At 36.2% G+C, this 7500-nt stretch overlaps 1 protein-coding gene across 1 annotated transcript in view; it reads left to right on the top strand.

Annotated features, from left to right (window-relative positions):
* Positions 1 to 7500, top strand: part of LOC137983809 (uncharacterized) — a 46203-nt gene that overhangs the window by 21160 nt on the left and 17543 nt on the right. The window lies entirely within an intron of this gene.

The following is a 7500-nucleotide window of genomic DNA, read 5'->3' as shown; positions in this document are numbered from 1 at the left end:
AAGGAAGACAAGAACTTATTTGTTGTTGTTGCTATCCCCGGAGATTCAAGAATTAGTGAAAAAAGAAGGTGAAAAGGGTGAAAAATACAAAGACCTAAAGAGGGAATTTATGAGGATATGGAATTGGAGAAAGTGCTCAGGTAATACCTATGATTGTTGGCGCCCTAGGTGGAGTAACAACAAAGTTAGGCGACTGGGGGGGAAACTGGGCGTTACACTCCAAAAAACATTCCTAAAAAATAGACAAGCAGTGCGTAAAGTTGACAGTCCCTCGAAGCTCGATCCGCGAAAGTCGACTATCGATCCTCCATTCTCGAAAATTTCGCGGATCGAGGCTCGAGTCGAGTTTCGAGACGTTCGAGGGCTTTCGAGAAATTTTCAGGGAATGTTGGTAGGCTCTCGAGTGCATAAAACAAAGAAGTTTTCTCTTGATTACAAATGTAATTTTCCACGTGTCTATTCATGTTTATTTTAGGGATCTTTCTTACTGTTGGTTTCCATTATTTTTCGCGTTCGTCAGAAACTCTTGCAAAGCATGTAGATTTCTTTGTTCAATTCCTTTTGAATTATTTCGCGTGCTTAAAAAAGTAAAATAAAAAAATTAGCTGGCATTGTAGGTTTTGCGATATCAATCGGTCGCTTTGTACCCGCGTTGTTAGCTCTCTGCCGTGTGCGCTAGCGATACGCTCACTACTTCAGAATACTCAAAGTTGATGGCACAAGAATCAGTTGGATATAAATTTAAACGGTCTTCACGAAATTTAATTTTTTTGTACGGCAGAGTATCTTGTAACTTTCCGACCTGAGTTTACTTTCAAGCACTGTTATTTTCAAAGAGTTAATTTCACTCCAGTGCTGGAGTAAAAAACTTGAGTAAAATAAAGTGGAGTAATATGTACTCCTAAGAGGAGTTAATTTAACTCCACCAAGAGTAAATTATACTCTCAGTAGTTAATATTCAAATGCACTGACTTTGCTAGAGTAAATTTTACTCTCCCTTCAGAGTAATATAATGTGCTGGAGTTCATTTTACTCCCATTTATCGGGATACTGAGTAAAGTTTACCCAACTTGAATTATACTTTTTGAGAAAAAAAGTAGAAGAGGATTTTACTCCTATGTATTTTTGTAGAGTAAATTTAAATTTAGCCAGTTTAAGATGTGGAATTAGGTTTGTTTTTTGGAATCCTCTGGTTAATTCTTTGTTTTCAAGGAGTTGGAGTGAAAAGGTGGAGTAAACTAAACGTAGTAAAATTTACTCCTCTTACTTTGTACTCCACTAATTAAGAGTAAATTATACTCCCTTCCAAGTCAACACTTTTACAGGATTAAAATCCTAATTTTAGTGAGGGTTAATACGATGAGGCCACTCTGAATCTTGCTGGTTTTTTCGTTTTTGATTGGACGACGCGCTAAGAAAGAAAGATCGTTATCCTCCGCCATCTTGGATAACGCACTAGAGAACAGACTGGAAGCTAGTGAGCCGTTTTGGTCAGCAGTCACCGGTGCAGCTCTCACTGATTTCGGCGGGTCTTTCGGCGGTTTTATTCACGTTTGAGTCAACAATCACAATTTGTGCTGACGACTTTTTCGTTTGTGTACTCTTTAAATGCTGACCCAAAGCAAGAAAATGCTTACAACAACTCAAGCAAAAAGGTAAGCGTTCACTGAACTATGAGCAGATAATATTTGATGCCTTAGGCCCGATTCAGACATTGCATTGCGTACTTTTCATGAGCCGAACTCAATTCGAGTTCGACTGACACAAATTAGGAAAAGTACGCCTGTTGATTCAGAAGTCGAACTTAATTGACCGATCCACAGCAGTTCCAAAGCCATTACCAAGAAAACCAATTGATTTTGTCAGGGATTTTTATGTAGAGGGCAAGACATGGTTAATGCATGAAGTTCGGCACATGGAATGTTCGACGTCTGAAATCAAAGCCGATCCACGGCCATGCTAAAGCCGAATTCCCGTCTAGGCCAGGAGAAAAGAACGCCTGAGCCATTCCAAATTGAAATAGCTTTTCTTAATTGATTCAAACACCGAACTTTTCATGTACTTAATCAATGTATAACGTTTGGCTCATGAAAAGTGCAGCGTCTGAATCGGGCCATATTGTATTGCCTTACTGTCAAAAGTGACAATTTAATGTTTACAGCTTATGTAGAATTCAAACTTTTCACATGCACCTTCAAGTCCCAGATTTGTCAGGCAAGGATATTTAGTTTGGCTTAAGTGCTTTAACAAATTGGTATGTATTTCAAAAGAGCAATGAAGCTTTAGATCAAATGCCTTTATGGTTAGGCAAATGATTTGGTATTAGAGTGCTCTCACCGCAAATTAGATGATGACAGAAAGCAGAAAGCTTAAGCTGTCATTTAAACTATTTCACTCAATGGAAATAGTATGTTAATGCTTGAGATTGTTATTATTTGCGTTTAAAGAAAAGAGAACCAAATTTTGATGAGTCTGCTTTTCACACACTTATAATATTATTATAACAGAAATGACAGTGTCTGACACTTGCAGAATGCAGACCACAAACTAACCCTAACTCACAGTTATTGAAAGCTATTTGTAGGCAGTCTGCAGTTGTCATACACCTTAGAAATGATCAGCTTTATTATTACCAGTATTTTATATGAGACGTGATATTGCGTGTTATTATCTGGATGTAATTTTTATGACATATTTTATCTGAAAGTAACAGTAATAATTTTTGTTTGGAATGTGAGTGAGATTGTGAATTATTTTCTTCTAAGAAAACTGAAACTTTTCACTATATTTATTTGTTGATAACAGTTCGAATTGGAGGCAGGTACAGCTGGGAACTGGTTCATTAAAAGATTGCTGGGAAGTTTGGGCAGAGAGTTGGTTACAGAAAGTGCTGAGGCTAGCCAAGAAGATGCCTTCTTCTTGCAACATACAGTACACACCCCTCCCTAGATGTATAATCTATGGAAGAGGAGTTGGAGGAAACCCCAGATAAAAGAAAAGGTTGGTGCCATGAAAAAATCCCTTTGAGGCATGTTTCTGTAAAAAGCTGTAATGCAGTTAAACAGCTGAAAGTCTGAAAGACTTAGAAGCTGATTGTTGCTTTTAAACAAGGGATGCATATAGATACAGTATTTACAAATAACTCACATAAATTACACTTAAACAACTAATTCTTGACAGTCACTGTTACATGTATAAAATAATTATAAAGCACTGTCTCAGTTACAGGCCTGTGTAATAATACTAATAACTACTAAACTAATAGTGCCTAGCGATTAGTGGAAGATGATTCTGCAGTTTTCTTTATCCACTGTCTCACCCAAGATCTACTTTCAGTTTAAAATCTGAAATACTCCTATATGAGATAATTCTAAATACCCCATCACACATAAATAATAACAGCGTCTGGCAAGATACTGTTGAGATTTGTTCCATGAGTTCCACTACTATTTGTTTACTTTTTTCATTATGACAAAATTAATTTGATAACTTACACTAAGTTACTCAATGAATCAAAAAAATGTTACAGGTACATGTATATAATTTCTCATGCAAGTATTACATGTAGTTCCATTTATTTGGCACACCAAAATGGTTGGCTGGCCTCTTTTGTTTCTCAGGATTAGGGATGTATTGGATTTGTGCTCTCTTCCTATTTTGTTAGAATATTGTGGAATGATCTTAATTTTGGAAGGGGTTATACTAATCATTATTCTCTTTAATTCATTTTAAGGATGATGAGTCAATCAGTGGTGAGGTTCTAAAAACAACATTTGCAAGGATTGTTGCTTCTGGCATACTAAGTGAACTAGAGCCATTTACTGTACCATTTGGTAGAAAGCAAGGTTTTCTTAAAACTTTCATTTGCTTTAATTTTTTTGCTGGGAGCATACTATGTTTGTAATATTAATTATCAGGTTAATCACAAGGCTTTTTTTGTTTTCGGAAACAATTCTGTTGGAGAAAAAAAAACACAGTGGTAAAGTTAAACGATTGCAAAATTTTTGCATTAGTTATCCTAAGGCATGTTCCATTTTTTTATGTTTCACTTCTGTCTGTAAGAACTGACTTGTATGACATGTACATAAAAGCCATTTTGTTATACTGAGACACATTAATTTTATCCAAGTATGTTGTATGCTTTAGTTTTTGTTATTGAATTTAGATTTTGCAACCATCATTGCTATCTGTAATCAAACGCATACCACTCAATTTGTCTTTGTTTAAGGCAAGAACACATTCAGCTGATTGCCATTTAATTATTACCTGTGATTAATTAGAATAAAGATAGCTTCGATTTTTGCGGTGTATTTGCATGTGTATATTTATCATGTGCATTCTTTGCAATTTTGTGATTAAAATTACCAGTATTAGATGCTTCATTGTAAACCTGGTCTTTTCTTTACATAATATTAAAAAATTGAACTTTTTATGGTTTTATGAGAAATCTGACTATAAATGAAGATAAATGAAGTAGATCTAGTGAGGGTAAATGTGTTCTGTAGAAAGAGTAAATATTACTCTGACAAAGGGAGTAAAGTTTAAGAGGGTAAATTTTACTCTTGAAAAGGAGTGGTTTTGTACCTTTTTTTCTCACCCTAATTCACTCCAATAGAAGGATAAAATTTACTCTTGTATGGGAGTGAATTTTACACTAGAGGAGGAGTAAACAACACTGGAGTAAATTTTACCCCAACAAAGGAGTAAAAGATATAGGAGTACATTTTACTCCAAAAACGGAGTAAGCAATACCGGAGTGAATTTTACTCCAAAAATGGAGTGGTTTTGTACCTTTTTTTTTTACTCCCTTTTTGGAGTTAAATCTACTCCTTGAAAATAACAGTGAGTTTGTTTACATTTAGCATGTGCGGTTGAGGACGCCGCTGCCGCCAGTTGCAGTTTACCGAAGATCATTTTCAGTGTTATGAAAGTGTTTCCTAGAATTTTTTAGCGTCCGGATTATTGTTTATCAAAAGTATCCCGGTAATTCAGCAGTTATAAACACTCAAATCAAGAAAGCATGAGCGGTGATTTAGAAAAAGTGCATACAGTAAAAGGGATCGTGAAAAATATTTCGATGCTGTATGCTGTATGCATGTCAAAAGCTTTTGTCTAACGCTATTGTTTCGCTGTCGAAATGTTTTTTTTTTTTCACCTCGAGATCTCTAATCGAGACCCTGGAAAAAAATTCGAGAGTCTCGAAACTCGGTCCTCGATCCTCGATCCTTTAATCTAGAAACTCGAGCCTCAAAACTCGATCCTCGATTCTCGAAAACATCGAGGATCGCCTTGTGAGCCTGCTTTATAAAAACAAATGTTGATGTAAAAGTAAATAAATGTTGATATACAGTTTTAAGGAAGAGCAGAAGGAAGTTTTCAGGAAGTGTCGATTCACAATGAAATGTTTTGCTATCAGCAACAAAATTTGCGACATAAAAACAACATAAATTTTCAACCGCGGATGTAAAAAGTTACTATCAGCGAAAAACAATTTGGGAGATTTTTGCTACGTTCATTTTTCTATTGTACTTTTGGCTGCACAACGAAATCGCAAAATCAAAAGTGACGTCGATTTCAGCGGGCGCTATGATCAAGTTATCTAGCGTGTTTACTAAGAACTGGTGAAAAAAAGGATACATCTGTGTCCAAATGAAGTGTTATAAAGTTTGACAGGAAATGTGCAAATTAAACACAAAGATCACAATCGCCTAACTCTTGAAGTTGAATATTGTTTCTGCAAAGTCAAAAGTTCAGTCTCCTAGACGAGGTTATTTATCACCAATTAATTCCATCGTTTTGGAAATAGCAGCTGCCTTATTGTTCATCAGCGTCACAAATTTTTGCCAATGTTGGAACTCATTTCTTGAAACTCAAGTACGCTTCCAACAGACCTGTTTATTTTCATGAGTTGTGCACGCGCTGCGGGTCTATTGTCACCACGGACTTACACTTTTACACTGTTACAACCCGGTGACATAGTGTGTACTGAACTTACAGTGCACTACCACAAAAGGTGCTTAATACATAATCTAAGGAAAAGAAATCGTGTGGAACCCTTGGAATTTTGTACATATTGGAGTTTGCTCATCTGATTCTGGTTAAGGCCTGATAATATTAATAGTAGCTTACAATGATCTGACCTAGAAGATATAAAAGCATGTATCAGAATCTCACAATGTTTGAAGGAAATACCTATGAAAAATGATGCGCAGGTGGTAAAATGCAGATTTACTCACGTTCTTTATTTTTTTGTCCATTGCTAACACCATAAAGACAAAAAAACCAATGCTCTTCACCGACTCTGATGGCTGAATTACATCTGATCCAGCAAGGATGGAATCTACAGAAGGTGATGGGTGGTGGCGGGCATTGAACATATAAGGCCCTCAGTTTTGCAGTTGTCAAGTTTCAACTTTTTGGTAGTCATCCATTGAGTGATATCTTGAATGCATAATTATTTCAATACGCGATTTGGAATTGGGTAGTTCTCTGGAGTTGTGACGTCGTCAGTATAAAAATGAAATATCATGTCGTGACACCTAATAATAATAAAAACCTGCTAACTAAGACACAGTTTTAATTTTCCCTTGGTTGCACTCAAAACGTGTCTTTCTTTTTTAACGCTCAATATGCCTTGTACATGATGACGTCATATGCTCAAAATTCACCACCAAGCCTCGATTGCACAAAATTATTCACATCATTTGCGCATGCCATACTGTTCGCTCGTGGGCTTTCTCTACAATTTTTTTGTCCTTTGGGATTTAGCTTATGCTAAAATTTATACCTTTGATTTTCGAATTCAAAGCTTGGTGGTGAAATTTGGAACGCCAATGAAAAAGCATTGGATGGTGAACCGCAAAGCAACGAAGTACATTGCTTTTGGACCAACAAGTTATAAATGAGAATGGCATGAAAGAAAACTACAACAGAACATTGGAAATCGAGGACCTCGCAAGGTGCCAAGTCGCGTTAATATTGGGCAAAATAGTGTATGATTTTTTAATATTTTATTATTATTATTTTTTTTGTGACGGTCACGTAGCAAGCATTAAGATAGTTTGCGGAGAGGGGTTTCGGTTTCCCTTGTACGCAGCTAGGTTTAAGTCAAACTCGTTCCCACGGTCTCTCTTCTCTGCCTGCTTGTTCGTTTTCGTTTCTCTTTCTAATGTTTGACGAAGTGATTCCTAAGCTTGTACAGCGAGTAGACAACATTGGCTTATTTCTGTATCAACAGCTTCGTGTATTAGAATTGTCGTTGTCAAGATATTTGAACGACTGCATGCAACAAACAGTAGTGTTTAGTTTGTAACAAATCGTGAAGTATACCCGGACGTAGTGTTTGGTGTATTGCTTTATTATAGTGTATGTTCTATAGAAACAAATTCAGCTTTTTTTTTGTGAACGTCAATCTCCACCCGACATCAAGGGTGTTATCAGTCAAAAAAGGTTAAACGTTTTGTGGGAATGCATCTCTTGTGGGAATAGAACATCACCTCT

This window comes from Montipora foliosa, chromosome 13 (assembly GCF_036669935.1).
Source record: "Montipora foliosa isolate CH-2021 chromosome 13, ASM3666993v2, whole genome shotgun sequence".
NCBI classification, from domain to species: Eukaryota; Metazoa; Cnidaria; class Anthozoa; order Scleractinia; family Acroporidae; genus Montipora; species Montipora foliosa.
The sequence above is the reverse complement of the archived record's forward strand: the minus strand, read 5'-3'. Positions and strand labels throughout refer to the sequence as shown.